The sequence below is a fragment of the Schistocerca piceifrons genome, chromosome 1, assembly GCF_021461385.2.
Source record: "Schistocerca piceifrons isolate TAMUIC-IGC-003096 chromosome 1, iqSchPice1.1, whole genome shotgun sequence".
Lineage (NCBI taxonomy): Eukaryota > Metazoa > Arthropoda > Insecta > Orthoptera > Acrididae > Schistocerca > Schistocerca piceifrons.
Genome location: NC_060138.1, coordinates 852,584,594 through 852,604,440, shown reverse-complemented (window position 1 = coordinate 852,604,440; position 19,847 = coordinate 852,584,594). Strand labels below are relative to the sequence as shown.

At 35.2% G+C, this 19,847-nt stretch overlaps 1 protein-coding gene across 2 annotated transcripts in view; it reads right to left on the bottom strand.

The window, feature by feature from the left end:
- Positions 1-19,847, bottom strand: part of LOC124715625 (cell division cycle and apoptosis regulator protein 1-like) — a 263,366-nt gene that overhangs the window by 74,477 nt on the left and 169,042 nt on the right. The gene's annotated exons all lie outside the window — the stretch shown is intronic.

The following is a 19,847-nucleotide window of genomic DNA, read 5'->3' as shown; positions in this document are numbered from 1 at the left end:
TCATTATATCTATCAATGTCAGTGTTTCATGTTGCAAGTCTAATATGATATAAGAGATTATCAAGGTGTGTGCTGCTGCAATTTATTTCTTTAATAAATGTGTTCTATGATTTCCTTTTAAATACAGACTTCATTTTTTCTAGATTAGTGTACTGGTTTTCCTGAGACTTCCAACTTTTTTTGTTCTGTCATATGCACTCAGATTTTTTCCTTACCTCTTTTGAGACCCATCCACACAAGGACTTTTCACAAACTTCATATGAGTGTGGATCAGTTCATCTTGTTTTCCTCCTCAAGACTTTGACTCATAACTACACTTGCCATATTAGCTGTTCAGTTATCATGTCAGTCAATGTAGGGAGGAACACAAGAACAACAGTCCCAAAATCTGTGCAAAGGTCAGAGAAATGTTTAATTACAGATGCTATTCAGAAATTAAAGATACAATGAATAACAGGAAAATAAGGAGAAAATTGTATTACCACTGAACAGTGCAACTGAAATTGTTTAAGAAAGAAACAAATGTGAAGAGTGTGATTTCGTTAAATGTAAATAGTACGAACAGCAACCTCATCCTACTTTGGACCAGCCAAGGTCATTATTGATTCCATACATGAAAAAAACCCTCTGTAAACAGAACACAGCTAATACAGCACTGTTTCTGTTTACTGTGCTTTGCAACTAATTACTGATTCTCTAAAGCAGCTTGCAGAGCACAAATGTAGGTGTAGATTTAAATGTTTCTGGCTACATTTGAAATTTATCTGATCTTTCTTAACAAAGATTTGTTCTTGATTATCGTTATAAGTACAATGTTAAGACAAATTAAAAATGATCTGTTTTGTATCCCAAAAGCTGCTCCTTCAAGATGGGATTTACTGAACATTACACCAAAAGACTGTATTAATGATAACTGACAATTGTTATTTTCAGTGAAACTTCCATAAATAATAAAGTAAGCAGAGGAAACATAAGACACTGTAAAGGGACGGAGCCAGGAGTCCTGAAAAGAGGTATATTAAAAACAGGAAAGGGGAAGAGACAAGGAAAATAAAAACTTGACCACAGGCAGGTTAAAGGTCACATTTGCCAACGTGTAGCCTATATTGTTCATCAACGCCAAAGTCAAGCTGTGTATGACAATGCTGAAGACTATGGACCTGTATATTTGATTTTACTCTTACATTCTCCATATGTTTTTCTGTTTCTCTGTTTGAGAACTACATGAGGTTCAATGTATACATGCTTTTATATGTGTTTACACAAGTCCTCTACTTCGCTTGATGAACATTTACTACAAATAAAAATGGCTGCAAAGAAAACAGTACTTGTTACAGGCATCTTTAGAATAAGTAATACCCCTCAGGCCTTCACTTGCTAGTAACAGCCATATTGGCAACAGATACAGTGCTATAGTAACAGTCAAATGTGTTAAAATGACATATTATTCCATTATCACATGGAAAACCACTATTTTACATTGTCATACTGATAACAATATTTGTTAGTGTGCAATAAATTTTGTCATCATTTGTATCTTACAACTGAAACAGAACTGGTTCTGTTCATATCTCATTCTTCATTCTTGAATTCCATGATGTCTTAAAGAACCCTGACTCGTTTGCTTCACATTATCCTTTAACGCCTTGCATTGTCTACATACACCTATCTATTGTTCTCCTACCTTCTAACGTCCTTCCCAATCCTCTCTTTCACTGCAAAACTGAATGAATGTACATGCAACACATTTTATTTGTTGACTATAACAATGATCGAAGGATACACAAAAGCAAACATGTAACTGTGGTAATGTTACTCTGGTACTGTGCAACAATGCTCTCTTTCACTCAGATGAACTAATGCAATCTGGGTCAAACATTACAATCTCAATACTACTGGGGTCAAGTAACATCCTTAGTTAAGTAGCTTAACTGGATTCCTTAACTATGTTTTGAGCTGTTCTTCAATCTGTTACACATGTCATGCACATATATTAATTTCATTGATGCACTATTATGAAATAAAGCAGAATGACTCAATTTTGTACTGTGACTCTTATGAGACACTGAGCAGTCTGCCTTGGTCCTAACTACTTGAAAGCTACTGTTAAAGTTAAGTAATAACTATCAACTGTTAAATTCTGAACAATGACACAAATGAAATAATACCATTTAGAATAAGAAGCATCCACTACCTAAGACTGAATCTTTATTACAACCTTTTTATTTTTATTTTATTTTTTGAAATTTCTCTGCATATGGCAACAAGTAACAGCATTATATCCTAACTGATTATGTGAAAGCAAAACATCTATTTCACAAAGGTTTTAATGTACCCTGTAGGAATTCACTTCTTGCTAGAATACAAATGTCATGCCTATAAGGAAACTCTGAGTTGATGCCTTACTGGAAAGGAAGTCTATTCACAAGTGGGATTTACAATGTATCTAAGAGAAGTGGCTTTTTCATAAGGTGGTTGCATTCCACAGATTGGTCTCCATCTAAATAAACTTACTGTTGGAAAGACTTACACAACAGGAGAAAGAACATTTAAAAAGAAAGAGGAAATATTATGAACGCCCGACAATTATTAGAGAAGGATTTTCTATTGTGAATAAAAACATGCAAAACCAATATTTAAAGACATGGGAAGAAATGGAAACAAGATCACTACAAACTTTTTGAAGTGAACTTATCGCCAAAGTACTCCACTGTATGGTAGACTACATTACAGTTGATACAAACTCTTATTCTTTCAGTGTTCCATTTTGGCTTGCACTATTTTATGTCCAGTTTAAACATACATTTGGATCTTCTACCTTTCCAAACTTCCTTTAATTAAACCAGTTCTTGAACTGAACTGTACATGCATAAAATGACTGACATCATTCCTATGGAATATGTTCTTTCAGACAGATTAGCTATCCTATCACCCTCAGTTATACTGAACTACTTTGACCAAATGGTTCAAATGGCTCTGAGCACTATGGGACTCAACTGCTGAGGTCATTAGTCCCCTAGATCTTAGAACTAGTTAAACCTAACTAACTTAAGGACATCACAAACATCCATGCCCGAGGCAGGATTCGAACCTGCGACCGTAGCGGTCCTGTGGTTCCAGACTGCAGCGCCTTTAACCGCACGGCCACTTCGGCCGGCTACTTTGACCACTCTTGGTACTTATGAACACCCTAAGTGGTAAACATAGGGAACCCAAACTCCACTGACGGACTGCTAGAGGTTTGTCAGAATGGTTTAATAAGTTTTTTACATTAGCCTTGTTACAGAGTAATTATTCAAGTTTATTACCCAAATTACATTTGTCACTGTTTCGCATTGGGAACATCTGTACACAGTACAAATATCTCAACAAAGATAGAAAGTCAGTTGTCAGCTGCACAAGAAAAGCTTTATTTACTTCACTTTACTGGGTTTTATAGTTTACACAGTCATCTTTAGAAGTGAAACAGGCTCAAATAATTGGAAAGACAATGTCAAAATAAGAATCGGGCAGCAGTGTACTGACTGAGATGCAAGTAGCATGTTTTGCATCTTGTGTAGACCGAGAGACAGAGATTATATGAGTCTATTTTACTTCTGAAGATGGGAGTTTAAACTGTCTATACCAGTCAAGTGAACTATACAAAGGTTTTCTTATGCAGCTGACAACTGACTTATGATCTTTGTTGAAATATTCTGCAGCTGCTGAACTACAGCTATAAAAAAATCACAATACATTTAAGCTGGAATGTGAGTCATATTTTCACTGAATCATGGTGGAAAATCCTCTTGCATTTACATTCTCATACATGCACCATGTGCTGCTCAGCACAATATCTGCCTGTGTACAACTAGCACAACCGCAAACAAAATCCACGATGCTGTACGGGTGCATTTTACTTATAAATACAAAACACATTCTGTATTATGTGCAACCGTACTAATGTACAAGTATTTTAAGTGCAACCGATTAAAGAAAACATCTGAAAAATCGCATCTATGCTCTGTTCCTTCCAAATGCAAGTCCAGTGCTTTAAATACTGCACCGTTATGTTTTGAAGCCTGTAACAAGACAGTTTTCCAAAACTAATACAAGGCTGTTAGTGCCTCCATACCTACCCTTTATCAGTTTGGCTTTTCCAAGTCCTGTCTGCTGGCTCTTTGCCTTCTTAAGAACTTCCACAACAGCTTGTCTGTGCAGCTTACGACTGCATTATGGCCTATGCATAACCCTACATACTCAATTATTTTTTGTGTATCATTCTCTTATATCAAACTTGAGATTACATGAGCACTTTTGTGTCAAGTTTTTCTGTCTGCCATGGTGATTCTTCATCTTTTGAAGAGTACTACCTCTGCTAGTGAGTACCATTACATACTTTTTATAACAATTCACCCTGACTGTGTTGTTTGCAAAATTATACCAAAGTCACTACCATGTACTGACAAAAATCTCATCTCTGAGCTTCTATTCGTTTTTTATCCTCTGTCTTAATGACCAGAGATCACAACCATGGAAGCAAGGAGAAGTTATGGGACCAGGTAATGTTTTGTCATTTTTAGGAACATACCTCACATTGTTCCCAAAAAGCATCTGAATATATCCATTTATAAATTTTTGAGATAGAACTGCTGGCCAACGAAGTATTTAGTAATGACATAATACAAGTTCCTTCCTCGTGGACGAGACAGGGATAAGTTGTGGGAACTTTCAAAGAAAAAAGGTAGTGCAATTATGAACTTAGAGATGATATGAAAGAAACACTATGGAGGAATGAGAATCACTGTTAATGATGTACACGTGTTTCAGTGAGTTCTGCTGATGATCAGTCATTCTAGAATGAGATGAATGTGATCTTGAGTTCATGATATGATGTTTAATCAGGAATATGACAAACGTGGACTACAGATGAGTCTAACATAATCTGAATATCTGGTGGTGAATAGTGACACTAGATTTGAAATATGCATCAACGATGGAGCAGTTATCAGACAGTACAAAAAACTAATACCTAGATGCATATATTGACAAACGTGCATTGGCTAATACGGAAGTAAAATTAAGAATACTATAAAGCAGAAATTGTAATGGAGTTCATGAATTCTTTTTGGTGAGACAGGAACATTTCTAACAACAATAAGATGAGAGTGGATAAGCTGATAGTTGGATCTGTCCTATATTATGGATCAGAACGATGAATTTTAAATGCTGACCTCTAAAGAAGACTGACAGCTCTGGAATATCAAGGATCAATATAAAACTGATGATGAAGTAAGAGGTAGAATAAGGGAAAATGAAACAGATATAGATAGGATTGAAAGAAAATTGTTTTAAGTGGTGGTGACATTTGCTGAGAATTCCAGATTATCAGTGGCCAAAGAAAATGTTTGAACCAAAACTACCTGGCAGACGTAAATGCAGCAGACCATGACATTCTTGGAAAGAACACTTCAACAAAGTAATCAGTTAAGTGGCAATTCCCATATAATACGGTGGAAGTTGACAAATGTTTTCTGAGGGTGAACAACATATTTGGTTCTGCAAGTTGCTATGCTTTTGATATTATAGAATTTACCAGTGTGCTGTTGGAGCAGGTAATAGTGGGTGTGTGCAAGGGCCAGGTTAGCAGGAATGATTGAAGGGGAGGAAAACTTTGGGTAGGGATAATGGTCTGGGAATGTCATCTGGTTTGACTAGGATGTTACAGAGGTTAGCGGTGCAAGAGAAATGGGTGGTGAGGATAGGATATCAGGGAGAGATGATCTTATTACAGATGATGACGATAGTGATTATGATGAGGTTTTGTGGGCCCATGACAGGTCTTCAGCGGCCGTACTAAAATGTAGCGAGATGAGTATGGGTGACTATCATAAAATTACTAAAATGAGAACTGCAAATAAAAACATGAAAAAAATCCTGGAAAGCTGAACAAACACACACACACACACACACACACACACACACACACAAATAAACAATAAAAATCATGTTGTCAAATCTAACACACAGTAAAATAAGGAAAAAGCAGTAGAAATAATGAAAGAAGACAGCAGAGACATGTGGCTGGTTGCTCAAAGAAAAGGATTTGAGCTAGCCACTCTTCAACACATTGAAATCGCCTTGCCTAAAGCTTAGGCTAGAGTCCAGTCACATCACAATATTTTAAATATTGTGTGTGTGTGTGTGTGTGTGTGTGTGTGTGTGTGTGTGTGTGTGTGTGTGTGGTGAGTGGTGTTACGATGTTTGGGGAGAACTTGTGTACTGTCTCCAGTGGTCACAGGTTCCTTTCACTGCCATAACACATCACATGCGTATGGTCATATTTTGTAAACAAATATGGCATATCAATTCTGATAAGTCTTAGGTATATTGTAGAGGGACCTGTCCTAAGTACCTGGCCAATGGCGTTTAATGTGATGGCCTCCAGATTCAAGAAAAATAGAGGTTAAAGTTTTTTGTGTACTTCCTATATCTGTAACATTTGTCATGTTTTGACCAAGTGAGCATAGCGTAGTGGCTAAGGTTCATGGCTACCACGCTGGCAGTACATGTTCAACTCCAGAGCACCTACTTTTTTTATCATATATAATATCATTAAATACCATACATCATGCCAAGTTATTTAAAAGTAATAATTTTTGCCATTGTTAATTTCATTAACAAATCTATTATTACAGCAAACTTTCTCAAATGTGTATTTTGTTTATTACTGAAGATTGTTCTTTCTTTGATCAACTTTTATGCGAACCATGCATATTTGATCAATTCCTGTGAAAACAGGTGAACTAAATTGATATAGAATTAAAGAATGTACTTTTCTGGAATCTTCCCTTAAAGAGATTTCTCTATATAGTTTGCAGCAAGTCAGGAACATTTCGAATTGTTTTCATGAAAATTTTAACCTGGCAGGGGCTGGCAAAGTGGAGTACATTTGGATGGTATAATTTCTACGTTGCAGGTGCACATTTCTCTTCCATTTGCAACAATTTGATCGCACAGTGCCTGATCAGTCTGCCTTTCCCACAAATCAATATGGTAAACAAGATTTTCTTGTTCCACTTATGGAAGAAAGACAAAGTTTAAAAAATCTTTGTACAGCACTTTAATGAACTTCCCTGATTTTGTGCAGGTCACAATTACATTGTTTAATTTATGAGTGAACTTGTCAATTCTTTTTTGAACAATCTGACCAAATTTCCTGAATGATTCTTGCATGCATATGAAAACACAAGAGAGTATCTTTCCTGTTGCAATTGTAGTATATTCTGCTGTGAAGGATGGTCTAATCTTTTTCACAACTTTTATGAGTACAGGTATGGATTTCACTCCTTTTTCCACAAGAGATCTATTGTACATAGATTGGTACTGGCAGCCATTTTGTTCAGTATTAATTATATAGCTGAGGTCAAAATTAGGGATGAGAATTTTTGTCTGTATCTGGGATTCTTCTGCAGCTGCTAATGCTTTGTACATCACTGCAAATTCTTTAGAGCTGTCCAAATATTTGAATTACAAATGGGATCCACATTTGAAGAAAGAGTGCTGTAATGGTTGATTTATTAATTAAATCACTATGGCAGAAATGACTATTTTAATTATATCCTACATGATGAAAAGAAGAAGAAGAAGAAGAAGAAGAAGAAGAAGAAGAAGTACTTGAGCAGCGTGTGAACACATACTTCCAGTGTGGTAGCTGTGGACTGTACTCACTGTGTTACACTTGCTTGGTCGAAACGTACACATTGTGAATACAGGAGGTACTTGGGACAGGTCCCTCTACAACATACCTGAGATTCATCAAAATCTCTGATCAACAAGTTTGATAGCCACCTTGTAAGAATTTTAAAATACTGAGTGCTTTCAGGGCGTGTGTTTCCAGGTCCCTACCACAGATCCAGGGATGAGAATATCTATGAAAGTATTATGAAAAGGACAGATTTCTACTCACTATATAGTGGAAATGTTCAGCAGGAGATAGTCAAAACACAAAGACTGTAAACAACTAAGCATTTCTTCCAAATATACAAGACACATGTACATTCATGCAGATGCAACTCAAACATACATAACACGCACACACGCCGCACGCCACACACGCCGCACGCGCCCCCCCTCCCCCCCCCCCCCCCCCCCCACACACACACACACACACACACACACACACACACACACACACAGGCAGAGAGAGAGAGAGAGAGAGAGAGAGAGAGAGAGAGAGAGAACCCTGTTTTGTTTATTTTTATTTTATCTTCAAATTATCAGTTTCATTTTTTACACATATTATTTTATTTCTCTCTTATACTTCCTACAGCATGCACAAAATCTACACTCTAGTCATGGATCATAGCAAAGACTAAGGAAATTGACAATGAGAAAATAAAATTTCATCCAGGGAATATCAACACTCATTCAGGGGATATCAACACTCATGCTGATGATGAAGTCATTGCAAATGAAATGACAGCCATCCAAAAAGAAAGTAAATATTCTTTATCAGAGCACAGACGTGCACTCACCCCCTCCCCCTTTTCTACTATAGATCTTTTATTTTCAACCAGTTCTTTTATTTTTATTTCCATTTGTGCTTCTCTAACTTACAACTCTCTTCCTTCCCTTTTTATTGTGTGTGAATTTATCAGTGTTTTCTTTCATCACTGGTGACTGTTTCAGAGCTCTTACTCCCCTACAGTTGCTTATCCCTGTTTATTGCTTCATTTATCTTTTTACTTTGCATACATCCTCCAAAAATCGTTTTTTCCTTCCCAAATACCATTTTTTCTAGAAAACAAGTTCGTTTTGTGTGTGTGTGTGTGTGTGTGTGTGTGTGTGTGTGTGTGTGTGTGTGTGTGTGTGAGAGAGAGAGAGAGAGAGAGAGAGAGAGAGAGAGAGAGAGAGAGAGAGATACCTGCAATCGTCGTTAACTATTAGTTCCATTTTGGTCATACGCAGTTTTCATGCAAACCTGTACTTTCTGATTACATCACCAATGTCAGTGAGTTTCTATCAATTTAGTATCTTTTTTATTCTAGCCAAAATAGGTCCTACGGCAAAGGCTGGCATCATTCCACTAGAATTTCTCGATAAATATGTTACTGATCATCTCACTTTTTGTTGTTGTTGTTGCTGCTGTTAATTTTGTTTATTTAAATAATTAATCCTGCCATTGCCTCCAGGCCATCAATTCACATATTTTTGTTTCTTCTCCTCTGCTATGTTTTCACTCTTGCTAAATTCTTGCATTCAAATGAGTTGGATGACCCTAAAATTATTTTATAAAATCCACCATCTTCCAAATATTAATTTGCCTTTGCATTTGTTTTCACGCCAGCCTCCTCCATCATGCCTGTTGATGTAAAGATTTTTTAAATTATTTTTCATTAATTAAATTAAGTTCCTGCTATAGATTTCTGTAACTCAATGCTACAGCCCATGCTTAATACCTCAATATTTGCACACTGAAATTAAACTGCACTTAAAATACTCAGATAATGAATTCTGTAGAACTTTCCCAAAACTTAAATTATCTGCTTACAGTTAAAAGCCACTTTAATTTTTACTTTACTTTACACTGGCAAGTGCTTAATCAACCATATGCCTGCTTTATGAGCCTCTTCCTCTTCTTTCTATCAAGTGGATGGTTTGTCTTTTTGGTGTTAATGTTCGTCCTAGCTGTGTTATCCTAATTCTGAGTCTTCCTGTCTTTTCATCTACTGTCCAGCAGAAAGCTATAGTAGGTAGTATATTCTCCATCATTCTTGTCAAATGGTGAAGCCAGTTCAACCCTTTCTTTTGTAACACTTCGACAATGTTACAGGGTTTGTACAGCTATTATAATTCTTCATTTCCTCTTACCCTCAATATTATTTTCATCTTATACAAGTCCAAAAACTTTCTTTAATATTTTTCTTTCAATGTTAATATTTTTTTCTTCAACTTAATGCTTCACATCCATATGGTACTGGTATAATAGGCTACTGATACAAGCAAATTTTGAAGTTAGTACTAAGTGATCTTTTCCGTAAGATTCTGAGAAAACTGAAAAGTCTTTTGTTTGCACTTGCTAGCTGAGGCATTATTTGAAGTACTCTCAACTGTCTTGAAAGCAAATCCATCTACAGCTAAAGGTGCTTCGCCTTGGATTTTCTTGTATATGGCCAGATATTCTGTCTTTTCTTCATTACCATTAATCCTGTTTTCACAGGAATATTGTAATAATTTTGGGTAATTCTGTTCTAGAACCACTCATTAATGTTACATCATCTGCATAAAGAAGTCTAATAATGTTCGTTCCCTGCAGTTGGATCATTTGAACATTAGTTTTAGTTAATTCTCTATCAATCTTCTCTACGATGAGGATAAATAAAGTATGCGAAATGGCATCCCCCTATCTCAATATGTATGCACCTTAAATTTTTCACTTTCTCCTATAGGTGTCTTAATATGACAAAGTTTCGTATACACAAATTTTAAATAATCTAATTAACTTTGGGACTGTTTCATATTCCTGCATTCTATTGAGGAGTGTGTGCCAGTGTATGCTGCCATAGGCATTTTTAAAATCTAGAAATAATATGTGAACATCTACACTTGAGTTCTTATGCCATTTTAGTAATCTGTCTTAGTGTAAATAAATGTTCTAAGAGGGATCTAGTGTATTTCTGTGGAAGCCGCAGTGCTAGTCACCATTTACTACTTCTTGCACATATCAGCTTGTTTAATAGGCAAATGGATGGATTTTATACATTACACCCAGTAAAGCAATTCTTATGTAGTTATTGCACACAAGGGGATTATTCTTCTTAAATGTGGGACACAAATTGTGGTTCCTCAGTCTAGGGAGTTAGTTTCTGTATTCCAAATTGCTTCTGTTAAAGACTATAGTTGTAATTCTAGTAGCGGTCCTCACTTTTTTAATAGCACATCATACTTCTGATCTTCACCACAAGCCTTGTTATTTTCAATTTCCTATTTAATTTCTGTATTTTATTTACTGTTGTGGTGGTGATTCATACATCAACTGTACTACATTCTTCAGATTTAAAGTAGACTATGGGTCACTGCAGTTGAGTAGTCATGAAAAGTCAGTCTTTCATCTTTTTTGTATGTGACTCTTTTCCAATATTTTGCTGTGTTGGTCCTTTACCAACTGTCCCCTTTTAGTGACTTACCAAAAGCTGTTTTTTAATATTGTGATACATCTGTCTTGCCCTGTGGTGCTTAAAATCATCCTCTGCTTCTCTTATCATATTGTAGTTTTGAATGATAGAGCACAGCAATCAGCCGTCCTTTTTTCGCAGGTTTTATTCAGCAAATCTAGATTTTGGCTAGTGCCTAGCCATTATCAGTGCTAAAAAATACAAGAAGTACGTGGTCAGGTGCTAGCATAAAAAGTTTCAACTTGTTGCATAACCTATATGGTTTATAAATTAGATTACATACCACCATTTCATAGTATCAATGCATGTTTTAGTGCCTCAGTCCCCTGCTGTTTGGCCTTCTGTCACAGTTCTTTCAAGACTACTGTATAATGGAGGTAGGCTTTGCGGAGAACACATCGATTGGCTGTATGGTGCCCTCTATATGGACTAGGTAATATATAACACTCGAAGGAAAGCAGTTACTGACTCTGGAAAAAAAACTTCAAATTTGCATATGAATAACACAAAATAAAATACAAGTACAATTATTTATGTTGCTGTCCCACTTATTTCCCCATTTAACAGTAAACATAGAAAATTTAAAAAAATTGAGATTCACTCGTGAGTCAATTGTTTTGTTAGTTTTTAAAACACATATGAATGTCAGATGGTAAAACGTTTCAAAAAATATTTACAGAACACAAGGAGGCACATGTTATATGCTGCAACTACTAGGATTGATTTGATTTGAATGTTTTTTATCTTTTGAACTATAATTCTCTTTATTTAATCATCGTGATGGGTATATGACTCCTCTTATTTACTGAATAGTTCATAGATGGCGCCAAATATCAACAAGATGGAGAGTTGATGTGAATTGCCATTTCATTACAGATGTAGAGAATACTAGCCTTTGAGTCACTTCAAAGAGATTTTAATTGTAAATTAACAAAACCAATAAACTGAATTGCTCTTATTAACAATGGACATGCACCTAAACTAATGTACCATGGAGAACGTTCTATAGGTTCAATGTTATAACCATCATACTCATACAGTATTGTGTTAATGGCTGCTAAATATTGGCAAGATGGCAGGTGCTACTTTGTTCCCCCTGGGTCAAACCCTTCACTGTTTCCCAGCAAGAAGTTTTCAAACAATTCCCAAAATTTTTCATAATGACCTGATCATTAATCAGGTTGCAGTTGAAATTTTTGTCACAGCAAAAGATCTCCATATCTTCTAGGAGGTCGAGGAACCTGCACTTCTCACACTTACGCAGCAACTTCACATTAGATGTCAAAGTTGGCAACTTATGTTTTGTTGAAAGTAAATGAGCAACCATACTCAATTTCTCCGTGGTATCTTTTCTGCCCAATGCGACATGTTCCCCAAACCTAATTTCCAGCCTCTTTCCTATTTGGTCAATGTAACAGACCCCACAGTCTGGGCTATCAATTTTATAATCTCCAGAAGCATGAATTAGGTTCTTTGTATCTACAGTATGTTGCAAAATATATCCTACGTTATTTTTGGTTTCAAAAGACACTGTCACATTGTACTTTCTAAAGACAGTTGCTATCCTTGTACTCATTTCCCCATAGTAAGGTAAACTAACAAACAATGCAATATCACAAATGGAGGTACAGAGCCTAAAGGTTAAGAAACTCTCCCACCCACACTTAAGGCACAAACAAAGGTACACAAAGATGGCTATCTGATATACCTGGTTGTGGATGGTAGGAGCAGTCCTTTCTATAAAGTAGTTGGAAAATGCCTGTGGTTTCTTAAAACTCATTACAAATTCTATAACCAATTTCCCAATAAAAAGAGTTTTGAAATTATCAATAAAATTAGATATACACAAATAACTGATGAAATGAAACTTGCTTCTCTTGATATTGCCAATTTACACATAAACATACCTATTGACAAAACTGTGCAGATAATCAGGGTAATTTAATGGAACAAAACAAGCTTTCTATGAGAGAAATAGATGAATTCATTGCGCTACTTACCATTATTTTGAAATTTAACTTCTTTAAATTTAACAGTTAAACTTATTTGCAACAAGACAGTCTAGGTATGGGGAGCTCAATATCTGGAATGTTCACTGACATAATTATCAATCATCTAGGAGTTTATAAAATTGATTGTCCAGACTGTGGGGCCTGTTAAGTTGACCAAACAGGAGGAGGCTGGAAATTACATTTAGTGAACATGTTGCATTGGGCAGAAAAGATACCACAGAGAAGTTGAGTATGGTTGCTCATTTACTTACAACAAAACATTATTTGTCGAATATGACATCTAATGTGAGGTTGCTGCACAAGTGTGAGAAGGGCAGGTGCCTCGACCTCTTAAAAGAGTTGGAAATCTTTTGTCATCACAAAAATGTCAACTGCAACCTGATTAATGATCAGGTCATTATGAAAAATTTTGGGAATTGTTTGAAAACTTCTTGCTGGGAAACAGTGAATGGTTTGGCCCAGGGGGAACAAAGTAGCACCTGCCATCTTGCCAATATGTAGCAGCCATTAACACAATACTGTATGAGTATGATGGTTATAACATTGAACCTTTAGAACGTTCTCCATGGTACGTTAGTTTAGGTGCATGTCCATTGTTAATAAGAGCAATTCAGTATATTGGTTTTATTAATTTAGAAATAAAATCTCTTTGAAGTGACTCAAAGGCTAGTATTCTCTACATCTGTAATGAAATGGCAATTCACATCAACTCTCCATCTTGTTGACATTTGGCGCCATCTATGAACTATTCAGTAAATAAAAGGAATCATATACCCATCATGATGATTAAATAAAGAGAATTATAGTTCAAAAGATAAAAAAACATTTAAATCAAATCAATCCTAGTAGTTGCAGCATATAACTTGTGTCTACTAGTGTTTTGGAAATTTTTTTTTTTAAGTTTTAGTAATATGACGTTACATATGTGTTTTAAAGAATAACAAAAAAACTGATTCACAAGAAGTGAATATGAATTTTTTTTTATAATTTCTATGTTTACTGTTAAATGTGGAAATCAGTGGGACAGCAACATAAATAATTTTGCTTGCATTTTATTTTGTGTTATTCATATGCACATTTGAAGTTTTTTACTAGCGACAATAACTGCTTTCCTTTGAGTGTTACACATTATATAGTTCATATAGAGGGCACCATACAGCCAATTGATGTGTTCCCTGCAATGCCTACCTTAAATCATACAGTAATCTTGAAAGAACTATGACAGAATCCTGAACAACAGGGGTTTGAGGCACTAGAACATGCATTGATACTATGGAATACTGATGTGTAATATAATGTATAAGCCATATAGGTTTATGCCACAAGTTGAAACTTTTATGCCCTGACCATGTACTTCTTGTATTTTTAGCATTGATAATGGTTAGGCACTAGCCAAAATCTGAATTTTCTGAATAATACATGCAAGCAAAGTATGACTGATTGCTGTGCTCTATCATCTGAAAGTCATGTCACAGTCACTGAGTGCACCCATGTTCCTAATGGAAGGTAACCTGATATTGTTGTAGTACCCCCTGTTTTCGAGTTAATTGTGTTTTCTGGAAGATTTTATAGTATCTTTGTGTAACCCCAATTTCCTCACATTTCCTCTTTTCAGTACTTTTTCTTGCCATTTTATGTTAAACCAAATTTGGAAGTTACTTCTTGAACACCGTTCATCAAGTGTCTCCCTCTGTTTTTCACATCATCTTGTTCCCTATGACTCAGTATAGTGTTTGTTTGGTTACTTTCTACTTCTTTTGTGAAGTTTTCTCTTATATCTCCCCCCCCCCCCCCCCATATTTCCTACATTGTATCTAGTAATTTCCAATCTATTTCTATTTAACTTTCTTTTGAGTTTTATTTCAATTTTTGATACGATTAACATGTGGTCTATGCAATAATTAGTACCACTACAAGTTCTATTATCTTTGATACTCGAAGGTCGAAATTAACGCCTTATATTATTTTCATACATAATTATAGTTTTTACTGTTATTGGATTGTTCCTCGATTCATTTTAGAATAAAGTAGCAAGTAAAATAGTGTTTTCTTATAACTGCAAGTTCTGAATGCAAACAAGACATTGCTTTGAGACCACTTTCATATATTTTCCAGATCCAGATTTCTTACAGCTGTCACGTTTCAACTGACTTGGCCTTGCATTCTGATACTCTGCACTTCCATTTATGTTTCTTACTAGCAGTTTCATCTTCACTTTTTGACCAGTTGTTCATTACAGGAAGTATTTTCTAGAACCTATTTTTCATACATATTTGTATTAGTTCTTCACTGAGATGTTGTACACACTGCCTAAGGCTGGTAAATTTCTCAGTAACTGCACTTTAAAGAATTCATGCACTTTTTTGCAAAGTGAATTATACTGTAAAGAACTTGCACAATTCAACACCATAAAACTGATTTCACTTAATGTTTGCTAACCATCTGGTCCATTATATCCACTCCGTATTTTATTTTATTATAAAATTTCACAGATAGTGAAAGATATTTTGAACCATTTCCAACTTCTACACTGGAATGAAATGAGAATGACAACAGTTTTATTTTGTCTGCATATGATTTTATAGAAAATTGTACACAATCTGTATAGCTTACTCATAACTGTATAAACTACTTTTAGAAATTTGTTGTGTGTTGTATGTTTACACATCTATTTTACATACAGTAATTTCAAGAGAAAAGACGCTGAGAGCCATTAATATTCATTCATATATTTTCAAAAATTACGTATAGTGTCAGTTGGTAATGATACTGTATGATATATCTTCTAGTATAGTGAAATAAAAAATTATATTATAACAATGGACAAATAGTCAAGTTCTACAAGGTTCATCTACAAAGAGTATAAATAATCAGAGAATTTTCATTTAGTTAGAGCCTTCCATGCACTAGGATAAGCCTTTTAATATGATTATGTTAATGCAATGAAAGTTACCAATCTGAATATAGATTGATAATAGGAGGAAGACACATCACATTACACAAAACATTTTGGAAAGTGGTACGACACATTATAAAGTTCATAGTATACTTATAAGCATCTCCCTGAATGAACTAACTTTAAAAATTGACAAAACAATGACCAACCATGTCTGTTTAATGCTTGTTTGAATAGAAAGGTCTCTGAAGATAAATCTTCTAGTTTGTTAGACTGCATTACACTCCTCTTCAGTTTCTTTTTTTACACAATTGACATTTCAACCTTTCTATGGGATCTTCTTCAGGTTCTTAAATGCTCTCAGTTAGCTAAACACAGTGTTCAATTAACTGGGTACACCAAATTATCATGAAGAAGATCCCAGCAGAGTGGTTCAAAAGCTGATTACGTAAGAAGAAACTGAAAGAGGAACATGACACTTCCTAATAGCCTAGAAGATTTTGTGTTCAACGACAATGGCCACACAGATCTACACAGAATAGTCTTTGTTGGCAGTTCTGCAATACATCACCAAACAACATTCTCATTAAACAGGGCATGTTGAAGAGGTCACTGCAGCTATGTTTGAGGCTGATGGGATCTCACAGAAGACAATATTTAGTGTTCTTTAACTAAAATATTATTATTGTTCATTAACTAAAATATTATTATTAGAGACGTAAGAAGTACCTGATTTTCATCTTACTATACAGAAAGTGACGGCAACATTAAGAAATTTTAGTATCATGCCTAATGAAAAACTTCTTTAGAGTCAGAAAATATCACAACTGGAATGTGGTAATGGTAAATACTCACTCCAAAATTCATTATTGTTGCACACAAACATTTCCATTACACATTTAAAATGCTGAAGCAGTTAGTTTTGCTGATGATGCAAGTGCTGTAATAATGTTCAATGATGGTAATTTAACCATGGAAAAGGTAAATGAAATTTTCCTGGAAATCATTAACTGGCTCCGCAAAGTGACTGCGACTAACACCAGATAAAATGTCAATAGTTTCAATTCTGTACTGCAGCAAACCTAGCATCATGCTTAACAGTAAAACAAGGGCAAAGATAACTAAATGAAATTGAGTTTGTTAACATTTGCAGCCATTCTTCTTCAGTCGCTACTTCTATTAGATTTATCACGTATTTAGGAATAAATATTATATGTCTTTTACAACTGAATATTTATTTTGTTTTTAACGTGTTTCAGCTATTCATAGTAGACATAACCAGTAGCTTTTATGTTTGCTATTCTTTTTGTTTGCCCACTGTATGAACACAGCATGGGTTTCCAGTTGATAGTACACAGCTATGCTGTTAATAATCTTTTTTCTTGTTGACTGACCAAGACCTCACCGTACGGTATGCAACTGACCACATTACAAAGAACTAATTATCAAATGCCTTGAATTGAATGACTTTTGCATTATGGATGACAACACACTTTGGAGAGAGAGAGAGAGAGAGAGAGAGAGAGAGAGAGAGAGAGAGAGACAGAAACCATTTATTTGTATTTTCATTCAGTGGTTTCTTAATGCATGATATTTGGGGAAATTCTTTTTGGGAAACAGTATATAAATGACCAAAAACATGTAATATGGATATGTGTTATTAACCTTGGTTCCTTGTATACATTTCTCTAGAACGCTAAGCATGTTGACCATGGCTTTACAATTTCTTTGCTGCATTATGAACTTTTTTGCCAACAATCATCATAGTTCATAAAATACAGTGTCTCTTCCATAAAAGTAAATCAGATAGGAAAGCTATGTAATCAATGCACTATGAAGGGTTTTTCTTAATGGGTGGTACTGCACACAAGTTTGTGTGTTTTTCTCTACAATCATAATGTGTAGGCTTTCACGGCCAGCACCTTCACTAATTAAAACTTTCAGGCTAAGAGGCCATGGTCGAACAGTAGAAATTCTTCCCCCTGACGTTTTGTTGGCAATTGCAGGCGACATCTTCCAAGGTGAGTCAACAACTGAATGCTGGTGATCATGAAATCAAATTTAGGGAGATAAGCGTGCTAGCTAAGACATCACATTATTATACACTTATGTCACAGAGAAGCCACAGAGATTTATAAACACCACAACAAATTTAACAGAAAAGAAGGTTTAAAGTTAGATAAGATATGGTGGTCCACTTTGTACCAATGATGTGACAATCTATTACCTCTGATCGAGAGTAATGATATTAGTCAGAGATAATTTTACTGTTGACAGACTGATGAGTTATAGCACCCTCTATGTATTCTAATATAAACGAGACCTCCATGACACAGAAGCCAGTAGTTGACTCACCTCGGAAGATGTTGCCCGCAGTTGGCAACAAAATGTCAGCAGGACGAATTTCTGCTGTTCAACCACGGCCTCTTAGCCTGGAAGTTTTAATTCATGATTTCTCTATAATGTTGAACATAAAATGAAGATTATTTATCACAATGGGTGGGTAAACAATCTTAAGCACAAATGTGTAAATGGCCACCACACAACCACAGGCACATTCAAAGGTGTCTCTCTCTTCTACTGTTTATCGAAATATTCCACAACAATATGAATTATTTTGCATGTGAACCACAGGTAAGTAACAAAATAAATTAACCTACATCTGAACTTACTAACAGCACACCATTAGGACAAGTATGTCCTTTTATATGAGATCGTGAGACACATCTTTCTATTATTTTACAGACTAAAAACAATTTCACCTTCTTTTTAAATCTATACTGGGCCAAACTATAACACGTGGTTACACATAATTAAATTATATGAAACTGTAGTTCTGCAGTATATGGTGTAAAATAAAAAGAATCAATTAGAAATGACAACTAGAATGTTTAGTGAATTAAAAGTTAATACTACTGCAGTGAAATAGTGTAAGATGAAAGGGAAACAACTAAAGTTCATGAATTATTTTTCTAGTTAGAACAAACTGATGACAGTATTTAATTGTGTAGCCCAATAAAACTTCTGGACCCAACTTATTTGATTACACTGTGTAACATAACAGTTCCTCTGAGTATTTTAAGTGTAAACAGATATTTTGTTTAAACTAAACCAACCGCTGAATGAAAATTGCTATGTCCAACTGGTAGGTGAAGAAGAAAAAGGGAAGAAGATTGGTTTCTGTCATCTTGTTGTTGGTGCTGTGGTTAGAGAAACAGCACTAGCTTGGAGTGGGGAAGGGTAGGTAAGGAAGCCTACCATGTGTTTTCCATGTGATTTTAAAGAAAACATATAAATCATGAATCTTGATTGTGTTAGGTTCTGCGTCATCTCCCTTAAAACACACTTAATTTGTAAACAGTAATATCTAAATAAGCACAGTTTTTTGTTTATTTTTGAGGCTTTTTGTTGTTAATTTACTGTCTAACATTGGAGGGTAGCTCCTTAAGTACAAAGAGCATTTAAAAAGTTTTGCACAGTTGTCTCTAATTTTTTTATTTTTTGCAGGTGGAGAATGAAATTTTTTGTGAACATACTTGGAACATTTAGCTATATGCGGGTATAAAAAAGTAATTTCTTTTATTTACAGATGAGCCATAATGTTACAGATGAGCCATAATGGACCATGAAGTAGATGTCAGGTTGAAGACCTGTACTGAAGAGTGGAAATAGTGTTTTGACAGCGTCATTACCCAGTATGAAGCATGGTTGTTTTTGTCCAAACCTGAGAGCAAAATCCAATCCATGGAGTGGCATCATCCGGGTTCCCCTTGGAAAAAGAAA